Source organism: Pelobates fuscus, chromosome 1, assembly GCF_036172605.1.
Source record: "Pelobates fuscus isolate aPelFus1 chromosome 1, aPelFus1.pri, whole genome shotgun sequence".
NCBI lineage: Eukaryota > Metazoa > Chordata > Amphibia > Anura > Pelobatidae > Pelobates > Pelobates fuscus.
In genome coordinates, this window is record NC_086317.1 from 173,880,321 (window position 1) to 173,903,168 (window position 22,848).

Genomic DNA, 22,848 nt, shown 5'->3' on the forward strand with positions numbered 1-22,848 from the left:
CAACTCTATGATTATATGAATGAAATAGATAGGCTGAGAATCATGGGAGTTGTAGTTCAGCAACATTTGGAGGGCTGGAGTTTGGGGATGCGTGGTCTAAAATCACAGCAAGCTGACATGGCATTACTTACTTGCGGAATTGAAAAGCATTTAAACAAAGTAGGTATTTTTGTTTTTTTCTCATAACAAGCAGACTTTAAGCTGTCTTAGAATACAGAAGTCTTACTTAACTGAAAGGGACAAGAGTGTGCACATAGTCTCATCACCATAGGCGTGTGCATGGGGTGTGCCAGGTGTGCCTGGGCACACCCTAATCAACCCTGGAAATTGAGGCTCCGGGCTGCACTGCAATGCCGACGCAAAAATCCAAATTCCCTCCCTGTGGCTGGGGACTCAGATTTTTCACATTACCTGCTGTCTCCCTGCAGTCAGAGCAGAACAGAGCAGCCATGGAAGTTGGCCAGCCCCTCCTGATGATGTCGAGAGGAGGGTGCATAACTTCCACTTCTCTTCTCCCAGACTCCCCAGCAATCCCCAATCTGCAATTCGCTAGGGAGTCTGGAAGAAGAGCAGTGGAAGTCACGCCCCCTCCTCCTGACATCATCAGGAGTGACCTGCCGACTTCCCTGGCTGCGCTGTGCTGGCTGCAGCCTTCTGCTCCAGGCTCCTGTCCACCGATCCCTGACCTAAGGTAAGACTCAGTGGTGGGGGGATTTTTTTTGTCAGCCTATGCCCCCCCTCTACAGCCCCTCCCCATCACTTCTATAGCCCCACCCTCAGGCCCCCCCCTCCGACTGGGCTGAATGGGTTAAAACCCTTCAGCCACTTACCTTTCTACAGCACCATCTGTGCTGGGGAACTCTCCACCCCCTGCCGACGTCAGATCCGAATGCGCATGTGCGGCAGTGAGACAGCCACTAGAGCAGGAGTCTTTAAACAGGGGGACAATTCACTGTCCCTCAGACACTGCTGGGGGCCGGACTATAGTTTGAAACAAATTCGAACTAATTCCTATACATACTGAAATAGACATATACAGACACATACTAACATACATAGACACACACACGCATAAGGGCATACATACATACACATACATACTGACATACATAGACACTGACACACATACTGACACATACATACTGACATACATACATACTTAAATACATACAGACAGACATACATAATCACAGACATACACACAGATACATACATACTCACACACACAGACAAACATACTGAAATACATATACATACATATAGATACATTCATAGACATAGACACATACAGATACATACATACACTTACAGACATACATATACATACATGCACCTGACATACATACAAACACATACATACACACAGATAGACATACATACAGACACATACTGACATACATACAGATACATACATACATACACATACTGACATACATACACATACTGACGTACATACAAACAGATTCTTACATACACACATATAGACATACATACAGACACATACTGACATATATACAGATAGATACATACATTCATACACTTACAGACACATACATACATACACACACACACACACATACACATACAGACATACACACAGTGACATACATACATACAAACAGATAGATACATACACACAGATAGAGATACGTACAGACACATACTAACATACATACATACATACATACATACCACAGCGCTGACTGGGCCCCTGAAGATATAGGGCCCATCAGGTGGCCCTAAATGCTTGGGCTGGGTTCAGGATATATGGTATAGTGTTTATAAACAGGTTTACCCACTAAAATGGATTAAAAAAAAAAAAACAACAACACTACAATCAGGCATTTTTTTTTTTTTTCATTAAACCTGTACTGTGTATGTGTGAAATGTTATCAATCATTAGATATTTAATATTCAATCAACCAGATCATTTGTCTTATATTGATTATTGGCACAAAATGGGCATCTACTCTTGAATGACAGAACATAGGGTTAGTGTGCCCTGTGTCACCGATATTCACCTCCCTTAGACCATCCAAAATTATTTGCTTGTAATTTAGTACAGTTGGTGTAAAAGAAGAATGCAGAATAGAGAGAATTGCATATATTTTTTCAGATTTTTCTTTCTGGACAATTTAAAATTTGTCAAAGTTGGTCTTCTTCTGGATCACTGCCCTTTGATATTTTGCGCACTCCATTTGCCACAAACAAGCCGCCGGGCCGTGGTTCATGCTGACTCTAGCAGAAACAAGGAGAGTTCCATTTATCTTACACTGCCTGCTGAATTTCTACTCATTAACCAAGGGTTCACTGCCTCTTTTAACCCCTGAGAGTTTGTCACCTTCCTAGTAAAAGATGAACAACCATACTTTATTTTATATTTCTTATTCACAAAAAATAATGCATGGACTTTGATCATCATCAAACATCAGTGTCCAAAAGAGGAGGTTATTTTTCTAACTGTTTTATATATATATAAAATATATATAAAATATGTATTTATTGTATTCCTTTGTATTTAATATAGTGTTTTTTCCAAAATTCTGTATGCTACATAATATTTTTAATAAATATTAATAACTGCCTATCACAAAATAATTTTAGTAGCATATAGAATAGGACATGGTTGTCAAATTCCTGCCCCCAAATGTTCATCGTATACAACTCCCAGAACCCTTTGAATGCAGTAGGTTGACAGGGATTTATGGGAATTGTAGTTCAACAATAGCCAGTGGCATCAGTTTGACAGCTTTGGAGTGGGAGATTACAGTTTCTTGGGATTCTTTTCAGTTATAGTGGATGAGGATTAGGTCTCACTTTTTGGCATAATTTATTCAGCGTTTAATTTTCTCTAATTTTCTGACCTGACTTTTTGTTAGTATATCTATTGCTGGTTCAATTTACTATGCAAGTTTAAACTCTTGATTGACAGTTTGATTTGCCACTCAATATCTATTGGGATTATATGAACTATTTAATCAAAAATTAATTGAAAAATACCGCTGGCAGCTAAATTCCTTCTATGTGTGAATCTGTGTTGATGCCTGCTATTTTTTTTTAGCATATTGCTTATATATAAAAATATGTTTGCTTTCTAGCAATTTTGGGTTGTAATAATAGTTCCACATTTACAGCCTGTCATTAAAATTAATTTTATTGGCATGTTTTGCCATTTTATCTACACAGCTTCCCTAAAACTATGAAGCCACACAATATTTGCAATTTTTTTGTAGCAAAATGTCACAAAATCTCAAAATAAGTACGTATATACTCGAGTATAAGCCGACCCGAATATAAGCCGAGGCCCCTAATTTTACCCCCCAAAAACTGGGAAAACTTATTGACTCGAGCATAAGACTAGGGTGGGAAATGCAGCAGCTACTGGTAAATTTCTAAATAAAATTAGATCCTAAAAAAATTATATTAATTGAATATTTATTTACAGTGTGTGTATATAATGAATGCAGCGTGTGTGTATGAGTGCAGTGTGTGTATGAGTGCAGTGTGTATGAATGCAGTGTGTGTGTATATGAGTGCAGTGTGTGTATGAATGCAGTGTGTGTTGCAGAGCCTTGGTGGGGGGTGGGCATTTTTATTATTTTTTTATTTTTTATTATTTTAATAATTGTTTTATTATTATTATTTTTAAAATATTATTTTATTTTACTATTATTTTATTATTATTATTTATTTTTTCGTCCCCCCTCCCTGCTTGATACATGGCATGGAGGGGGGCCTCTCACTCCCTGGTGGTCCAGTGGCTTTGGTAGTTCAGTGGGGGGAAGAGGGAGGCTGGCAGGGAGCACTTACCTCTCCTGCAGCTCCTGTCAGCTCCCTTCTCCTCCGCGCCCGTACGGTCAGCTCCCTCTGCCAGCTCACACTGTAAGTCTCGCGAGAGCCGCACTATGACCCCGCCGCTCTCGCGAGACTTACACTAGGAGCTGACAGAGGTGCTGAACGGACCGGCGTGGAGGAGAAGGGAGCTGACAGGAGCTGCAGGAGAGTTATGCGCTCGCTGCCAGCCCCCTGTCTGTATTATGGCAATCTAAATTGCCATAATACAGACAGTGACTCGAGTATAAGACGAGTTGGGGTTTTTCAGCACAAAAAATGTGCTGAAAAACTCGGCTTATACTCGAGTATATACGGTATATCTGTTTCTGAAAGGATGTTAGAGAGTATAATATGCATCATGAAGACCAAGGAGCTATCAAAATATGCATCATGAAGACCAATCTAAATATGCATTATGAAGACCAAGGAGCTATCAAAACAAGTTCTGGAGCAACACCGGTGAAGCTTAATTTATTAAAAATATCCCAAACATTGAACATCCTCCAGAGCACTTTATAAATCCATTCTTAAAGATGGAAAAGTATACATTAGATTTGCAGCTCTGTCTTGAGAATGCTGTCCATCAAAATTGAGAGACTAGGCATTATTCCAGTTAGAAAGAGACTAATGGTAACCAGGGCCAGTGCAAGGATTTCTGCCACCCTAGGCAAAGATCCATTTTGCTGCCTCCTCATATCACTCACTCACTGACAGACATTCACTGACACACATACAATCACTTACTGACAGACAGAATCACACTCACTGACAGACACACACAGAGACTAACACTCACTGACAGTCAAACACTCACTGACAGACACACAAACACTCACTCACTCACTGACAGTCAAACACACAGACTCACACAATTTTATTTTTTTTAGGCAAATTCTGCCTCCCTACCTCCCTGGGGTACAGTGTGGGGCAGCTCCTTACTCCTCCAGTACGCTGTTTAGTATACCAGAGCCAGAATGACTTCATATTCCGGCTCCCAGGATCACAGAGGGTGCGCAAGGGAGGAGTGGGAAGCTGCAAGAAGAGCCTCCCTCGCAGCCTGCCTTCTCCTGGCCCCTCTGGTAACCGACATTTGTTGGCAGAGCAGGCACCTGCCATCAAGGTAAGCAGGTGCCTGCTTTGCCATACGGATTAAAGGACAGCTTCGACAGGGCTCCTCTCGGTGCTCCCATTTTCGGCACCTGGAGAATTGGCACAGCACTGGGGGGGGCAGCTCAAGAACCGCTCGCCCAGTGCTGCGGCCCAAGACAGGGGGACCCCACCAGGAAATATCTCAGTGTGCGCATCCATGCCTAGTTTGCCTAACGGTTGCGCCGGCCCTGATGGTAACTCAAGGAACTGGAGCGATCAGCAGTTGATACTGGCATGCTTGGCAGAGCTTAAAGGATCACTATAGTGTCAGGAAAACAAAGTGGTTTTCCTGACACTATAGTGCCCTGAGTGTGCCCAACCCTCCGGGTCCCCCTACCGTGGCGCTGAAGGGGTTAAAACCCCTTTAGCCACTTACCTTATTCTAGCGCCGGGCTCCCTTGGCGCTGTTGACCTCTCCTCTCCCGCCGACGTCAGCTCCCTCTGCCGACGTCAATGCTTTCCTATGGACGCTCTGCGCGATGGAGACATATTATGCCTCCAGCGTCGTAGATGTGCCTCTAGTGGCTGTCCAGAAGACAGCCACTAGAGGCTGGCTTAACCCTGCAATATAAACATAGCAGTTTCTTTGAAGGGTTAAAACCTGAGGGACCTGGCACCCAGACCACTTCATTGAGCTGAAGTGGTCTGGGTGGCTATAGTGTCCCTTTAAGCAATTTTGCCAAGAAAATAGTAAAACTTTACAGAATCCATGTGTGCAAAGCTTACACCAAACCTAAAAAAAAATACAGACTTAAAAGCTTAAATTGCAGGTAAAGGAAGTCCTACCAAATATTGAATCAATGTGCTGAATAGCAACGCAATTGTATTTATTTAAAAAGTATTTTTTTGTCTAATGATTTTTTTTTTTTAATTCTTTATTTTTGTAGTGCGTATTTTAGTTACAGGCATACACATGGTACCCCAACGGCATTCCATATGTAGGTTACAGTACATTAGTTACAGTAGGGGGTCGATAAGCAGTGCACATTTTTTTTTTCGTGTACAAATATTAATAAATGCATTATTTGAATCCAGATTGTATAAACATGTTTGCAGTATATATCTAAGCTAGGCTGTTGACCTTAGTTTGCAAAAGGGGAACGGCCTAGACATACATACAGACAGGCTGAGTTGAATATTTTTAAGTAGTTAAAGCAGGTCTAGCAAATCTAACACAAGTTAAACAATCTTAGCTGGTTCGCAGCTTGACAGGAATGCTAGGTATAAGTAGCAGGCCTGTAAAGGCTATGTGTCTGTTTATGTTATATATTACAGCGATGTGGACTAAGTTTAACGATGGACAGCCTTGTTATACTTAATTAAAGATTACTGAAGCTTAACATTTAGCAAGGTAGGTTGAAGTGAGTAGTGTCACCCTGGCTGGTCGAACTTGCACGGGCTGGTATAGGCCCTGGGAACTGTCCATGAGGTTGGTAGGCTGCTTCTCCGGTATGCGCCGTTTCATGCTCATCCGATGTCTCTTTTGACTTGGCAGTGCTGTTGGGTAAAATTAACCACCAGAGTGGGGGTTCGGGCAAAGTCCAGAAGTTGGTGTCGTGCGGGTCACCCGGATCGGGCATCCGTATGGCAGAGTCCGCTGGGGTAAATAGTAAGTCCCTTAAAGACTGTCGCGTTTGTGTCCCCTCGTTTGAACTGCCGCGTTGCAGAGCTTGTGGTCAGCGGGTATTCCAGAAGTGTTTTGCGGGAGCATGCCGTTGTGTGCAGTAGACCCTGGTCCCCAAAGTGAGTAGGTGCAGTCAGCGGCTTGGACGGGTTATTTGCTCTGCTTACTCTTCGTGTTTCTCGGTGGTGGGCTAGTGTAGACCTCTCTTGATGGACTGTGGTGCGGGGTATGAGGGTCGTAGGCTTCTCCGCCTCCACAAGGCTCCGTCCGGAGGTCCCGAGCATTGCTGGGTGCTCATTATGGTGGTAGCTCTTCTCTCTCGCCGCGACGCACATGGCGTCCGCCATTTTAGTGCGCCCGGGTAATCATGCGGAGCGGTAGTGTCCCTGGGCCTAGCTCGCTGAGCCGTTGGGTGAGGACCGGGATCACCCCCCCGGCCCATAGGGGGAAGACGGGGCCGGACCCGCCCGGGATTGGGTCTCTGGCCGGGTGCTGTCAGGCAGGATAGTGGGGCAGCGGCCGTCCGCCCCACTCACCGCCGGCGAGGGCCCCGACCGGTCTGGCGGCGACCTCCCCTCCAGGGGACTGAAACTTGAGAAGCCGGCCTCTCCCTGGATCCAGCACCTCCTCGGCACTGATTACCGTTGGTGTCGGTCCATAATTATTATTTTCCCCCCGAATATTAGCGTTTATGGCCTATGATTAGCAGGAGCTGCTCTCTCATGCGACTTTCCCGCTCGGTGGTCCGGCCCCGCCCCCCCGTCTAATGATTTTTTATCTTGTAAAAAAAATATTAAAGTTAATTTCCAGTTTTCATACTACAAATGCGGAAACATGAAAGGGGACAAATACCTATGCAAGGTGTTGTGCGAGATATGTGCTATTGAGGGTTTGAAGACTAGAGTTGCAGATTGCAAAGGAGTGTTTGCACATGAATGAGTAAAGAGAAAAGAAAAAACAGAAAAAAAGAATCCATAACATATCCAGCGTTTTACCGGTCAAGCTGTGCATAGCAATATAAAACACACACTACTGGTATTCTGTCATAGATCAAAGAAGATGTCTTGGACCTTTTTTGTTGCATATGGACCTCACTGCTATTTTGAACTTTTTGCACTCTGAAAGCATGTGCATTATTTCTTGGGAACTAAATGCTTCAATGCAATCTAATTAATGAAGCAGCATGGTATTAGTGTTATTTAGGACTGCTTGTGGCAATAGAACATGGTGTGTGCCAGTGATTTACTTTGTATTGAGAGTACCATTAAATGATGTGGCCTTCTTTGATTGTAATAAATGACCATTTGTGGGTTGACTGGAATGTGTCAATATCTTATCACAGCCATAAATTAGCCACCCTTCATCTTATCTCTGTATATTACAAAGTTGAAATGTATGTTTTTATGGGCACACAATTGTATCAGACTACAAACAAATAGAGATGTGTTTTGTTGCACCGTTCAATGGTTGATGTATCGATAATCAATTAATTAAATGGTAAAACAAATCAAGTACATATCACAATTTACAGCATTCTAAGTATTTATTTGATATGAGTAGTTATTATATATATTATATATTTTGTTTAGTCAAATTTACAGTGACATCACTAGCTCAGTGCATTCCCACACTCCCTAATAGCTACATTCCCAAGAAGTATAAAACAACAATGCATCTGCCAAGATAGGTGTCCCCTCCCATGTTTAGTAATTGGTTTTATTTTGACTTTTTTCATTTTTGATCTCCCTCTTATACATTACCATCACTGAACAAAGGTTCTATATTTCTTCCTTAATTCGATCTCCCTTCTTTAGATTCGTCTTATTACAAATGTAATTATCCATGAGAAGCACTGCTGGCAGATTACAGTGCATGCCCTATTACATATACTTTGTTTATTATATTATTAAATTTTTATATAATGTAAGCTAGTTTGAGCAGGACCCTCAAGACACTATGTTCCTGTGCGTCCAGCTCGTCTTGTTGCAAATACATGTCTCTTAGTCCATCTATTGTACAGCGCTATGGAATTTGTTGGCTGTTTGCAAATAATAACAATAATACTATAAGAACCATAGTACACAGCAAAAACTTTTTTTTTCTCTAGATGTACATCCCAAAACGTATATTTATACATCAAGTAGAATCTCTATGAAGAGATTTACATCTTGCTCACTACTCCATCATATAATATCTTATGTTTCACACACACCACCACTGCAGTGGGAAAAGTGGTCCAAAAAAAATACGCAGTGCAAAGGTTAGTCGTTGCCTGTAGCCTTTGGTGTTTATGGACTAAACGACTGTGTTCTAAAATTTCCCATGATACTTATGGCTGGTGAGCTATGATTAGAAATGCAATCCGCAAACACGTGCAGAACTTTAATCATCATTACATTTTGCTAGATTAGGCATTATCCAGCCTCTACGTTGGCAGATAAAGAAATGGACGAGCATAGAAAATGGTTGGGGCTACTTTCACTATGCCTATAGCGATGTAAAAAAAAAAAAAAAAATTCTACTGCCAGGAATCACGGGCCTTTGGGTTGCCGTAGCAATGGTGGAATTGATGGAAAATTGTTTTATATTTTTTGTTGTTGTTTATTTTATGATTATGCTGTGCATTCTTGCAGTTTTTGTTGCCTATGATATTGCTTATGGAGAGGTTGCAAGCGCAAAGCACCAGGTACAATGGAACTGTTAAGGCACTTAATTAAGCAGAATGTACTTCTCAATTAAGTAGAATTAGAATAATTATGTGTAGAAGTAATATTGGGAAATGTCTGGACACAATTTCAAAGGCAGAGAAAAGTCAATGTACTATCAGGGAAAGAAAAATTAAGTGTGGCTAAGTGCAGCACGCTGGACCGCAAAGGAGTGAAATGCAGGTGTTTTAAAATAGCTACGACCTATAAAGCAAGTAGTCTGTTCAGCAACTGTTCATTTTTATGCAATTGCAAAGGAGAGGTGAGATAAAATGCCTCAGTCATTTTGTCTAAACTGTTAAGCTAGCCATATTTAAGAAAAAGCCATTTACTACTAAATGTTATGAGAACCCATGATTCATGCCGGCGTTGGGCCGTTTCCAGCGGCAGCAACTTTATTAAACCCTGCCTGAACCCTGACATGCTTGCACGTTGTAATCAGAGAAGGGCACGGAGAATATTACTGCCTCTCTGGCAGACTTGTACAAGAGTGCAGATATGGGCTGTCACTGGCTTCCCACCATTTTCCCTTTTTAATGGCGCACAAATCAATAGGCCTAAGACAATTCTATTTTTTTTCTGTTCCTCCATAGCCATTATTTTTAGCTTTGGAGGGAGTATAAATTGATATTCGAGATAAGAGCATGGTGCAGGATGGGCCCTTTCGTAGATTTATTACTTCAACAGATTTTTTTTTTTATTATTAGCCCTGTAAAAGTAAAACTTCTCCTTTGAAATATATACAATATTTAGTCATGGAGCTATAGAGAAGAAAATTCTCTTCTGTAGGATATAATGGATAATTTCTATTATTAGTATTATTATATTATTTTAAGAATAGATATATAGGCCTCTATTTAATATCATTGGATAATGTTAGATTGAGAAAATGTTAAAATAATGCAATATTAAGAAAAATATTTACATTTTGTCACATTTTTATAGTTTATGTATATTTTTTTTATTAGTAGTTTGAAAAAAAATGTTTTTTAAAGTTTATCCAAAATCATTAAATAATTTGTAAAGCTTATCCAACGATATTAAATCGAAGCCTTATATAGCATGATACGTCTGGGACGTTGGTGCAGGAATTTCATTATTATCTGTTGGTTGCATTTGTGTGCTTTGCAAAATCATTCAAATCAGTACCATTTATCAATATCGTTGAATTACAAATTTTGTATAGAAATGTGTTTTTGTAAGATATTTTAAATGAAACTTAAAATCGGTTATTTCAAGATGACTTTGGTTTTGCGTTGAAAATTTGTTTAAGAAAAAATAAATTAAATGTGTTGCAAGCCATGCACATTAAGAAACTGCACATTTGCTTATCACATTTTGCTGCAATTGAAAATGCATCAAGTAGCTGATAGCATATACTGTCAGATTCTTCTTAACAGATTATTTTACAGGTAGTTGAGGTTTCCACATTTGTAATGTTGCCTACTATCATTAGGCTCAATATCAGAGCTTCTACTTCTGCCAGCTGTGTTGTGGACTGAATGTCAAGATGGAAAAGAGTGACCTGAGTAGAAAATGTTGGTTAAACCACAAAATTAGGGTTCTAATTATTGGTGCTGTTGAAATATATCTTATACCTTTGAGAACGTTATCTTGAGAATATAAAATGTGTTGGGTGAGGAGACTGAGTAAGATGTTAATGACCTTTTCTATTGCACACACGATTCACACAGTTTTTTTATGTTTTTCTGGGACGAACCAACAAAAAAAGGATTTAGATGGAATGGAAAGAACTGATCTGCCTCCCACTCTCAGCAGCTTTGAACATGTAATTTCAAACTACCTGCTGATATGGGGCTGAGCCATTGTTACCCCTGCATTTGTAGCATCCTTTGGGATACCTCGGTACCACTTGCCCCTCCAAAGGCATGGTCGTGGCACTTGACATGCATTATGGATGGATCCTCTTTCCATTTACAGCTACAATTACTACTAGCATTCTCACTTAGTTGTGGCTACTGTCACTTCTCATTGTATCTGTTTTATAGGTCAAAGTTAGAGAATACACATAATCTGCCGGGTACAGTGCAACCTATGTATGTGTATTAGCTCACCCTGGTGCTTTTAACAGTGGGAATGTATTATGAATTGGTAATAAATGTTTGTTTGTTTTTTAAACATACCCTTTCATCTTATTATTAAGATATAATTAGGGACTTGTAATCCAGTCTGAGATACTCATCATTTATCCTCTATGAATGACTACATATTTGACATGACATTGACCAAAATAGTCATTACAAGTACAATTGTAGGTTATTGAAAGCTCTCTTTTAAAGCCATATTACACTCATTGCACTTTTTTTGATGTCTTTGATGTTATCATATTGAAACATGCTTGGGAAGAGAGATCTTAGGGCTGAGTTGCACAAATTAAAAAACAGTCCCATCACCACAGTGAGCTTATATGTTTCTTCTAGCATTGGACTTAATCTTAGACATAATGTTACAGATGTTACTTTATTGGAAGATACTTTTTTAAAGGGCTACTTCTCTGGAAATTTACCACTGAAACTATTACAAATCATCTCTTTTGTTAAATGTTAAAATTTAAATTTTCATGTGATGCTGGTTTACTTTTAAATTTATATTAAAGTGGCTCTGTCACCTGCTGGGGCTTTTGCATATTTTGTTTGAGGACTGGGGGTGCAGCAGCAGAGTTGAGTTATACTTACCGGCCCCCTGCCTGTACTACCATCTTCAATCTTCAACTCTTGGCACTTCATTCGCGATGAGCCCACATCAGTGCTGTAGTGCTGTACTCTTACACATGCGAGAGAGTTCAACACTGATGTCTATGGAGGGTTCTGAGGGAGCCTTCATTGACATTGACGGTGGTAGCTGCACTTTTTGTCAAGTTAGAGATTTACCATAACACAAAGTAGTCCCTACTTTGTCCTGTGACATATTTTAAAGGAACAGTATAGGGTCAGGTACAGTAACATGTATTCCTGATCCTATAATGTTTAATCCACTATTGAGCTGGCTTGCCCCACTTACTCCCCCTTTGAAAATGTTAAAACTCACCTTATTTCCAGCGCTGCACGTGACCGATGACGCTGGCCCTGCCCCGATCCACCTCCTTGGTGACATCAGAATTGCCGATTTTCAGCCAATGCATTGGATTGGCTGAAATTGTCAAGAGGCGGTATGGGGGCGGGGTATGCTATGCCTTAAGGCAATGATTATACTCACCAGAACATCTATATTCAGCTGTATTTGTTCTAGTTACTATAGTGTCCCTTTAATGGCATTGGAATTTCAATGAAATTCTCATAGTCTTCATAAGCATTCCATAATGATTTTATCTTAATATAAGTTGTATAAAAAATTTTTTTGGGGGGGAGGTGACAGAGCCATTTTAAAGATTTTATGAAATGACATCACAGTACATTTTAATAACAATGATTGGCAGGGAGTCAAGATGGAGAGCCCGGTTGTCTATTAAAGAGGTAGGAATGTATACATTTCATTTTAACATATTTGTTTAACATAGGGATAAATAAAAAGAATATTAAAAATCCTTGGAAGTGATAGTTCCCATTTACGGGACCAGTATATTCAGCAAAAACCCTTTTTGTATTTTCCACAGACTGTCTGCCTGAGGGGAGAGTGAGAACAATGTTGGAATGATTGGGCACTCTCAGTTCTATTTAATTTTAATCATTCGGTACATCTCTTGAATTGGTTAATTAGATAGGAGATGAGTGGGAAATATCCAGTGCTATACTAGACAATGGCAGTGAGAGAATATATGGTACAATTATTATAATTAAGTAAATTGTAAAATACTTCCTTGTATTCCCAGAACCTCCATTGAAGGGTATAGTCAGTACTCCCGTAAGGATCTTGCTGAGCATTGGGTCCCTCTAATGCTATATTGTCCAGTTGAGGAGATATATTGTAATGTCGTTCCTGTAATGTCAGACCACACTTTGTTTTGACATTGGCATAGGCTACTTACCAGAATGGGCTGTCTGCCCCTATTCTCCTCTGGCGTGGAACTGGAAGGATGTGGTGTTATATCATCATATCACTTCTCAATGCATGAATGACAGGAGCAGGAGAGCAAAAGCAAGCAAGGTATCACATCGTTTATTGATTGAGCTGTCAGAATATCTGCACTCTAACTACATATATATTACTCTGCATATCTACAAAGGCCGGCTTTGAATCTGGAATCATGCATAATAAGGCTACTTATTTTTGTAGCTCCAGCCATGCATGCCCTTTGAAATTTTGGCTATACACATTCTAAATCAAAACTGTCTTAGTTATTTAGTAACTGTACCCACATGTGATATTGCAATCTAAATATACACACACATATATATATTTTTTAACTTTATAAAGAAAAATGTATATGTTACTTAAATCATACCTTCCAACACTTCAATTGGACAAAGAGTGGCAGCGGGTGTTCTGAGAAATTTTCAGTGACTTACTAATAACAATTTATGCAACTAAAATGTAATTTAAAACAAGAACAATGTATCTTATTTACACAGACTAATTTCTAGACACTTTTTTTTTAAGTTTAAAAACACATTACTTTGAGTATTTTTGCTTTGGAACTCTGTTATACACTCAGACACACCAACAATATGGAGACCCTAGAATGTAGGGACATTAGGATATAAATGAGGAAAAGAGGGAATTGGACCCAAAACAGGGACTGTCCTTCCTAAATATGGACACATGGGACGTATGCTTAACCTATCACACTGTTACTTTATCTCATAGAAACTCAGATTCTTATAACGGAATGGATTTGCCATAAGGCTATTGAGGCCATGGTCTTGGGGTGGCAGGCAGGAGAGGGGCAGCATTGCCAGTGGGGAGATCAAAGATCTCTCTCACTGGCCAGCCCACTCTCCTGCTGTGGGGCCAAACCAACAGGGAGATCTTCTCCTGCTCCTTCTCCCTCACCAGTCCTGATACTCCTATTGCATCAGTGCATCACCATGGCAGCGTTCTGATATGTTATGCCGGCACCTGGGGGGGGGGGGGGGGGGGGTGAAACTTCTGTATAGCTTGTTTAAAAAAAATAAAAATGCTTTATTGCCCAATACAGCTTTTCAGGCACTGATCCCCCCACTGCAGCCACATTATTACCCCTATACCCCTACTATCACTCCTATACCCAGACTACCAACAGAGGGCACTAGACAAGCTCCATAGCCAAATCCACCTAGTTGGTAGCAAACCTTAGCAGTACAGGAGATCAGGCAATACATCCCAGGGGCCATAGTCACATGGCAGGAGGCTGGCAATCAGTCTTCTCCAATGCCCAGTGGCGAGGCTGGTTCCGCCACATACTACAGCCTCTATCCCTCTCTACAGCCCCTATTCTCCCTACTATAGTTCATACCCTCTACCATAGCTACTATCCCCACACTACAGCCCCTTCCCTCTTTCTTCCCCACAACTCACACACAACACCTCATATCACCCCTAAATGCACACTTCAGCCCCTACCTCTGTATCTATACCCTACTACCCTTATTCCTCTCTTACAACTCCAATTTCTCCACATACACTCTACAAACCCAATTTTCATACACACTCTACAGCCCTTATGGTCACCAACACACACTACAGACCCTATCTACATGCAGTTCCTATTTACATACACACACACAACACCACAAACAGACTCACATACACCCCACAACAGCCATCCTCCTAAACATGCAACCTTACAGGTAGCCTCACACTATGTACACAAAGTTACAAGCAGCATCCACACACATGTACACAACCCCACAAGCAGTATCTCCAGAAACAAACATCATCACAAATAGCCTACTGTCACATATCAAACACATCAAGCAGCCACACACACACACAACCTCACAAGCAGCATCCATAAAATATACAACACCACCACCAACATTCCCAGAAACAAGCAAAATCCCAAGCAACTTCCCCTACAAACACAGCACCACAAGCAGCCGTCATACATACACACACCCTCTCCCAGCACTTATCATCCAATGACCCACCTTATCACATTCACCTTTCAGTCATACCCTAAACTATTCGCATTAACGCATCCTATCAAATACCCCAAACTTTTGCATGCATGCATGTATGTATATATATCTATATCTATATATATATATATATATATATATATATATATGTATGTATGTATGTATGTATGTATGTATGTATTGAGGAATTTGACCCTGGGGAAGCATGGAGGTTAAATCCACACCTATTTACAGACAACAGAACATTGTGCAAATTAGCAGTCGTACTTTCTTGCCAATGCACTCGGTAAATTTGCACAGGTGGTAAAACCCAAAGAATCTCCCTGTTCCAAATAACATATTTGAGCCGTTAGCTGTATTTGCTGCTGTGACAAATGAAAACTACCTACACAAGAAAAGCATAATTTTTCAAGGTATTGTCAGCCTGGAAAGGGATGAATCACTTATAATGACATTTTCTAGCATTGTACAGACTAACAGTGACCTGGGATACAACTTGCAGATTAATCTGTTGGATCAGATTTTACTGTAGCTGTATTTTCATTTACATAAGCAAGTATGCAGTCGACATACGCAAAATACAGTTCCATGTGCAATTTGTAGCGGCATTCTTGGTTCCTGTTAGGAACATTCCCTAGACTTGGGAATTGTTATAGACAACAAACTATGCAACAATGTGCAATGTCAATCAGCAGTGGCCAAGGCCAGTAAGGTATTGTCATGCATGAAAAAGGGCATTCATTCTCGGGATGAGAATATAATTTTGCCTATTTATAAATCACTGGTAAGACCACATATTGAATATGCTGTGCAATTTTGGGCACCTGTTCTAAAGAAGGCTATCATGGCACTAGAAAAAGTGCAGAGGCGGGCTACAAAATTAATAAAAGGAATGGAACATATCAGCTATGAAGAAAGGTTAACAAATTTAAACCTATTTAGTTTAGAAAAACGTCGCCTGAGAGGGGACATTATACAAATATATTCGGGGCCAATACAAACCATTGTGTGGAAATCTATTCACAAACCGGACTTTACATAGGACACGAGGCCATGCGTTTAGACTGGAAGAAAGAAGATTTCGTCTAAGGCAAAGGACAGGTTTTTTTACTGTAAGAACAATCAGGATGTGGAATTCTCTGCCTGAAGAAGTGGTTTTATCAGAGTCCATACAGATGTTCAAACAGCTACTAGATGCATACTTGCAAAGACAGAATATTCAAGGATATAATCTTTCAATGTAGGGTAATAACTGCTTGATTCAAGGATAAATCTGACTGCCATTCTGGGGTCAAGAAGGAATTTTTTTGTCCTAGCTTGTTGCAATTGTTGCAAATTGCCTTTTGGATCAACAGCAAAAAACAAATGTGAGGAAGGCTGAACTTGATGAACGCAAGTCTCTTTTCAGCTATCTAACTATGTAACTATGTAACTATGTAGATGAGAAATGGCTGGCTGTATTAATATCTACAACTTATATATAATATGACATTACATCTTTATAATAAAAATTGTGATCTAAAGGCTAGTAACCCTTTCAAACTATATTTTCTGTTAATATTTGTTAGTTAATTATGTCACAAAAAATATAAATTTCAACATTTATTTTTATAGGTATAATTTTATATCTTTATATATTTAATGTGTACTGATATATATATATATCTATATATATATATATATATATAGATATATATATATATAGATATATATACATATATAACATTATCTGCACACATTAGATATATATAGATATAAAATATATATAGTTACTGATCTATATGTATACTGTGTCTTATGCCAAATTCTTATTTATTGACCCAGAGATGACAACAATACACAAATAGTGTTCAGTGAAATAGATTATCAGAACACATGACCCAAAAGCCCTCGGGCTACATGTACATTGTAAAATCCTCTACAGTGTGTTACCTATCTGGCCATGAAAAGTAAGTTTTTGTCTGATATTACAATCAGAGCAAGCACAAAAAGAAGCTCATCAAGATGCGTAATTGTACAGAGATTAACGATTGATCGAGAGCTTTGTGCTTCCAATAGAGCAAAGAGAAGGACCATGTGCTCCTGACAAACAATCAATGAAGGGATAATCACTTCTGATCTGTCCTGCTCCATCCAAACCTGACTGGAACAGTGTGCAGAAGTCAGGAATCTTCATAGACACTGCTTTTAAATTAAGCAGAAAACAGACATTGACATTTGATAATATCACCAGAAGTATTGCTCGAGCTGAGTGGTATGCGTGTCATCTAAATTGAAATGTCTATTTACCTTAGTTTAAAACCTTTGTTCTTACAAACTGGTTTCATTTTTAACTCCATGAAATTTCCTACTTTAACATACCAACTCACTTTCTATTTTTATGAATATAATGGAGAAATAAAAATGCCCAGAAAAAGGAAGTAAATCTAATAATTGCAATTTCGCAATTATTTGATCTAAATAGACTTCCATATTGGACTGATGTGCATCATGTGTATTATGTGATTATTTCACAGAAATACACCCTGGGACACCTAGGAACTGGCCAAAAGACAGAAATGGACCAGAATGGGAGATCATTTTAAAGCCTACACATGGGAACCAGTTTTTACTAATAGTAACTGTGAACCTGGCGTTTCTGCTGTGGTAATGATGCTTTTTGCACAATAGTAACCTGTTTATTTTAGCCTAACCTCCGTCAATATGACCAAATCAATCTTATTTCTAAGGTTCTTGTGATTTTAAAACTCAAAATTATCACATATTGCTCTACATGTTCTACTAGAGATCAGTGGTCAGATTTCTTCATAGTTTGTATTTGTGAAATGTTGATCCCTATATTTATCAGTGTTACAGGTTTACTCCAACCACCACGACCATATCTGCTTTCAGAAGTGGGCATGGGGGTTGGAATGTATGCAACATTTCTGCCTATAATGCTGGACATACAGAGATGTTTGTACTTTTATGCGGGGTGTGCAACTGTGCTCAAGGTTCCCTAGTGTTAATTAGGGTGACAAAAGGAGCGAGCCTTCAAGGGGAAGCTTCAATGTTTTCTCCCTTAACCCCTTAAGGACCAAACTTCTGGAATAAAAGGGAATCATAACATGTCACACATGTCATGTGTCCTTAAGGGGTTAAAGGGACACTATAGTCACCTGAACAACTTTAGCTTAATGAAGCAGTTTTGGTGTATAGATCATGCCCCTGCAGCCTCACTACTCAATCCTCTGCCATTTATGAGTTAAATCCCTTTGTTTATGAACCCGAGTCTCTTGAATATGAATGCGATATTAGAAGAAAATTACAAAATAGTATATTCTAGAATAGCTTTGTTTGGTTTTGAAGTTTTATTTTTGGACCAAGGAACACTTGACTGAGAGAGAAATTTCTAAAGAACACTTTTGTTTGCCTTCAGGCAGCTTCTAAATGTCATATTTACTTGCAGCCGTACTAGATAAGTATGCACAATGTACAGTGTGCACTTTAAGAAAAGTTTCAAATAATTGCCTGATGGAACATAAGTATATCAATGCCAATGTTTATTAGATAAATAAATATATATCCTTAAAGGCATACTATAGTGCTAGGAATACAAAGCTGTTAAAAACCTTTTATTTACTTACCTTATCCCAGTGCTGATGTCCCTTGGCGCTGGACTGACGCACTGCCCCCTCCAACGTCCTCCGACGAGCGGGCTTTAATGCATTGAATCTATGCTTTCCTATGGGGAAAATCTGACGCTGGAGGACCTCATGCAGAGCATAAGGACGTCCAGCTTCAGATACCGTACCAAAGGTCCGTTTTAATTCAAGAAGCCCTCTAGTGGCTAGTAGACAATGTCTGGTAGACAGCGGCTGGTGGATGGCAGACAGTGTCTGATAGACAGCCACTGAGGGCTGACTTAGAGCTGCAATGTAAACATTGCAGTTTCTAAGTAGCTGTAATGTTTTACATTGCAGCACTAAGTGCAAAAGGGGCACTGCACCCAGACCACTTCAATGAGCTGAAGTGCTCTGGGTGCCTACAGTGTCGCTTTAAGAATATATTTAACCTATTACAGCCTTGAAATGTATTTGTGGCACACTATGGTAGGCACGTGGCCACAGAACACTGTTTGAAAACCATTGCACTATAATTGTGTTCTTGAAACACGTGGGTTGATCTGCTTTGGACAGGTGTGTTATTTGATAGAGTATGCATGGCATGTCCAGCTGCATCCCTCTGTGTTCAAAGACAAAATAACAGCTCTGACAGACTGTTTGAAAAATAACAAATAGCACAAATATAATAATAAGCAAAAAGTCACTTACACCTGTAGACTATCATTGATTGTTGTGTGTTAGACCAGCTTATTTGTTGTTGTTACCTGCAATTAACAAATAGGCAAAGAGACAGTGGGTGCAATATAATGATGTTTTCTGCCATATATGTGAGTTTATAAAGCTGGCCGTGCCTTTGGTTGCAATAGGACTAATTTATGACAGTAATAGTTTTTTCATGTCTCTGTCAACCTTGACTTCTAATTATGCTTGTCTATAAGTTAACACGTTCCATCAAGAATGTGAGATTATCAACACCAAAACCAGCTTTGGAGGCAGAGAAAGAGACCATATGCCCTACATGAACTCGGTATGACACTATAGACTGCCTGCTTTCTACCTTTCTAGTGTGACCCAAAGGGAACGAGTATTTATGGGTTGCCAATAGAAATTGTAAAGCTGGATCACTACCAATCACTTTGCTTCTATTATCTCTCCTGTTTCCTTTTTTCTATCTCCCCTGTGTGCAAATCACTTCACACTTGAGTAGTGACATTGTGCCAATGAAACAGCAGACTGATGTATGTCTTGTCGATTCTCAAGCTGTCCTTGGCATCCATTCCAAGCACATGGTCTACTAGGTCCTCTACATCACCCTTTCAACAATGTACAGATATTGCTGCTGATGGATTTATTTATTATTTTCATGCAATACCTGGCGTTGCTGCATTGTCTGACTTTTCCCCTTGCGATCACAACCTCTTTAAACATTTAGTTTGCCTTACTGTTTCCCTTCACCTTCTCCAATATTAAATCCAAGTCTCTGAAATGTTTTTTCTTTTAGTCTGCGAATCTCCTTTCCACCTCGCCCCAATCCATGACCAGTCATTTACTAATATGTCACTGTGCACATCAGGATTTGCTGCAAAAAAATGATGCAAACCCAACAGTAGAAAAATGCTTTTAAACTGATAAGCGTTTGCAGGAGCCAGAGATCTACTGAAAGACGCTGGAAAATGCATTAAGCTTTTTCACAGCACGCAGACACATATTTAACTCATTCAGTGCCAACAGAGCGAGTGCTAGGGTTGGATATATTTAATCACCGTAACATGTTGCAGATCAGTGTGTAGATATGCAGACAGTAGATCGACAGTATGTTAAAACCATCTCCAGCTCTATCAGTGGGGCTTGTGTCTCTATGATTGACTTCTGGGAGCTATTTTTATTGGCGTGTTAACATGCACTCTTTTTTGTTTTCTGGAAATGTTTTTTATTTGTGTTTAAATTAACGTAGATTTTCTAGAGATCCATATTTTATTTTCATTAATGTATTCAAACAATGAAACATATCTCATTGTTGCAGATCATGGAGTGGTGATCACTCACCAACTATTTGTATTTTCTGGTAATATTAATGTTGCATATTTGTCAGTTTGAGAGAAACTGGATACGGCGCTAGGTTCAAGTCCGTAAGTTGTTGTTACTACAGCCATAGATGAATTGTTAACAGACAAATATAATTTGCAAAGTTACACTCATAGTATTTTTATTATAAATATTTTTTAGATTATAAAACAGTTTATCAGTTTGGTCTAACAGAGCACATTCTATATGAAGAATAACCATTTATCAACATCTGTGAACAAATCTTGGATGGAATAATACATTGCACCTGTCACCAATTAATCACACAATAATAACTGGGTTATTCACTAACGTAAGAATTCAAAGTGAATTTCAAATTTAAAGACAGAGTAGCCAAACATGAATCCATGCTGGCTTAGAAATTTCTTTCTAGTTTGGTTATTTTTACCTTAAATTTTAAATTCACTTTGAATTCTCACTTTAGTGAATAAACCTGACTCGACAATTTTGTAATCATAAGGTCCAATTTTGTAATCATAAGGTCCAAATGTTGAAAATACAAACAAGATTTAATTTAAGTGCTGTGTTATTGTTAACTAAACATGTGTCGAGTCGCCTTGCATTATAGCTAATACCTGTGCCAGTGTTATGCTTTTCTATAATCTTGTAAATCAGCGGTTCCCAAACACGCACACTGCACCCCTCACACACACACCCCTCACACACACACACTCCACCCCTTACACACTACTGCCCCTATCCCGGCAGATCCCAGGTAAGTTGTCAAACTGTTCTTAAACAGTTTGACTACTTACTTTGGGAGGGCACTACGGCACTACTGGCACCATAACCACTACAAAGTGCTGTAGTGGTTATTGTGCCTGGATTGTTTCTTTAAATAAACTACCAGTGCCCCTGCCAAGATTAGGTTCCAGATCTCCACTTGAACGGCAAGCATTTCTGCCAAACAGGGACCCAGTATATGCCTGGGGCGCCTTGGAAAAATATTAAAATATTAAGGGTGCCTTAAACCTAAAAGGTTTGGGAACCACTATTGTAAACATTTAAATAGACTTTCTGTAGTTCATGTATCCCCATTCTAATGCATTATATATAAAATGCTTTTAAAAGAATAAAATATAAAAAAACACTTTTATATATTTCATTTCCTTTTTCGTGCATTTTCCCAGGGATATACTCTGGATTTCATTCATTTTTTTTCAAAGCTTCATGATTTTTTTTTGTGACGGGGGGAAGGTCAGGTTGAAACCCACATGACCCTCTGGTAGCAGAACGGTTTCCGTATCATGCATAAGTTTTTTTACTAAAGTGAGAATTTTACGTGAATTTCAACTTTAGGTGAAAATAGACTGTGCTTGCAGTTTGACTACTCTTGCCTTAAGAGTTCCTTAAAACCTAAATTCACATAAAATTCTCACTTTAGTAAATAACCCTGCTGGAGACCTGAATGTATTTATGCTTAATAAAAACTCAATGTGAATATTTTTTCATTAACACCTCATGAAAGTCACAGGATGGCAACGAGCTCGCATTATTGTACCAAATAAATGAGCGAGATTGCATTTACTTTTTTTATATTCATTAAAGTTGTATTTGTCATTATAAAGAATATTACAAAAAGGAGAATAGCAGATATGTCATAACATTAGTGATTTAATGCAGAGCTATTGCCATTAAAAAATGCATTATCATTTCATGCTGCTTACAAATTGTTTAAAGGTTAAGTTCATAGTAGGTTCTTCATTGTACTATATGTCGGCTTACAAAAGCCATAAGAAGCTTTTGTATCAGCTGGTGAACTAAGGAAAATGGCATTCTTATGATGGAGAGCATCATCTGTGTGAGAAAAAAATGATGCCTTCTAATAG

At 39.3% G+C, this 22,848-nt stretch overlaps 1 protein-coding gene across 5 annotated transcripts in view; it reads left to right on the forward strand.

The window, feature by feature from the left end:
- Nucleotides 1–22,848, forward strand: part of ACACA (acetyl-CoA carboxylase alpha) — a 429,246-nt gene that overhangs the window by 376,236 nt on the left and 30,162 nt on the right. The window lies entirely within an intron of this gene.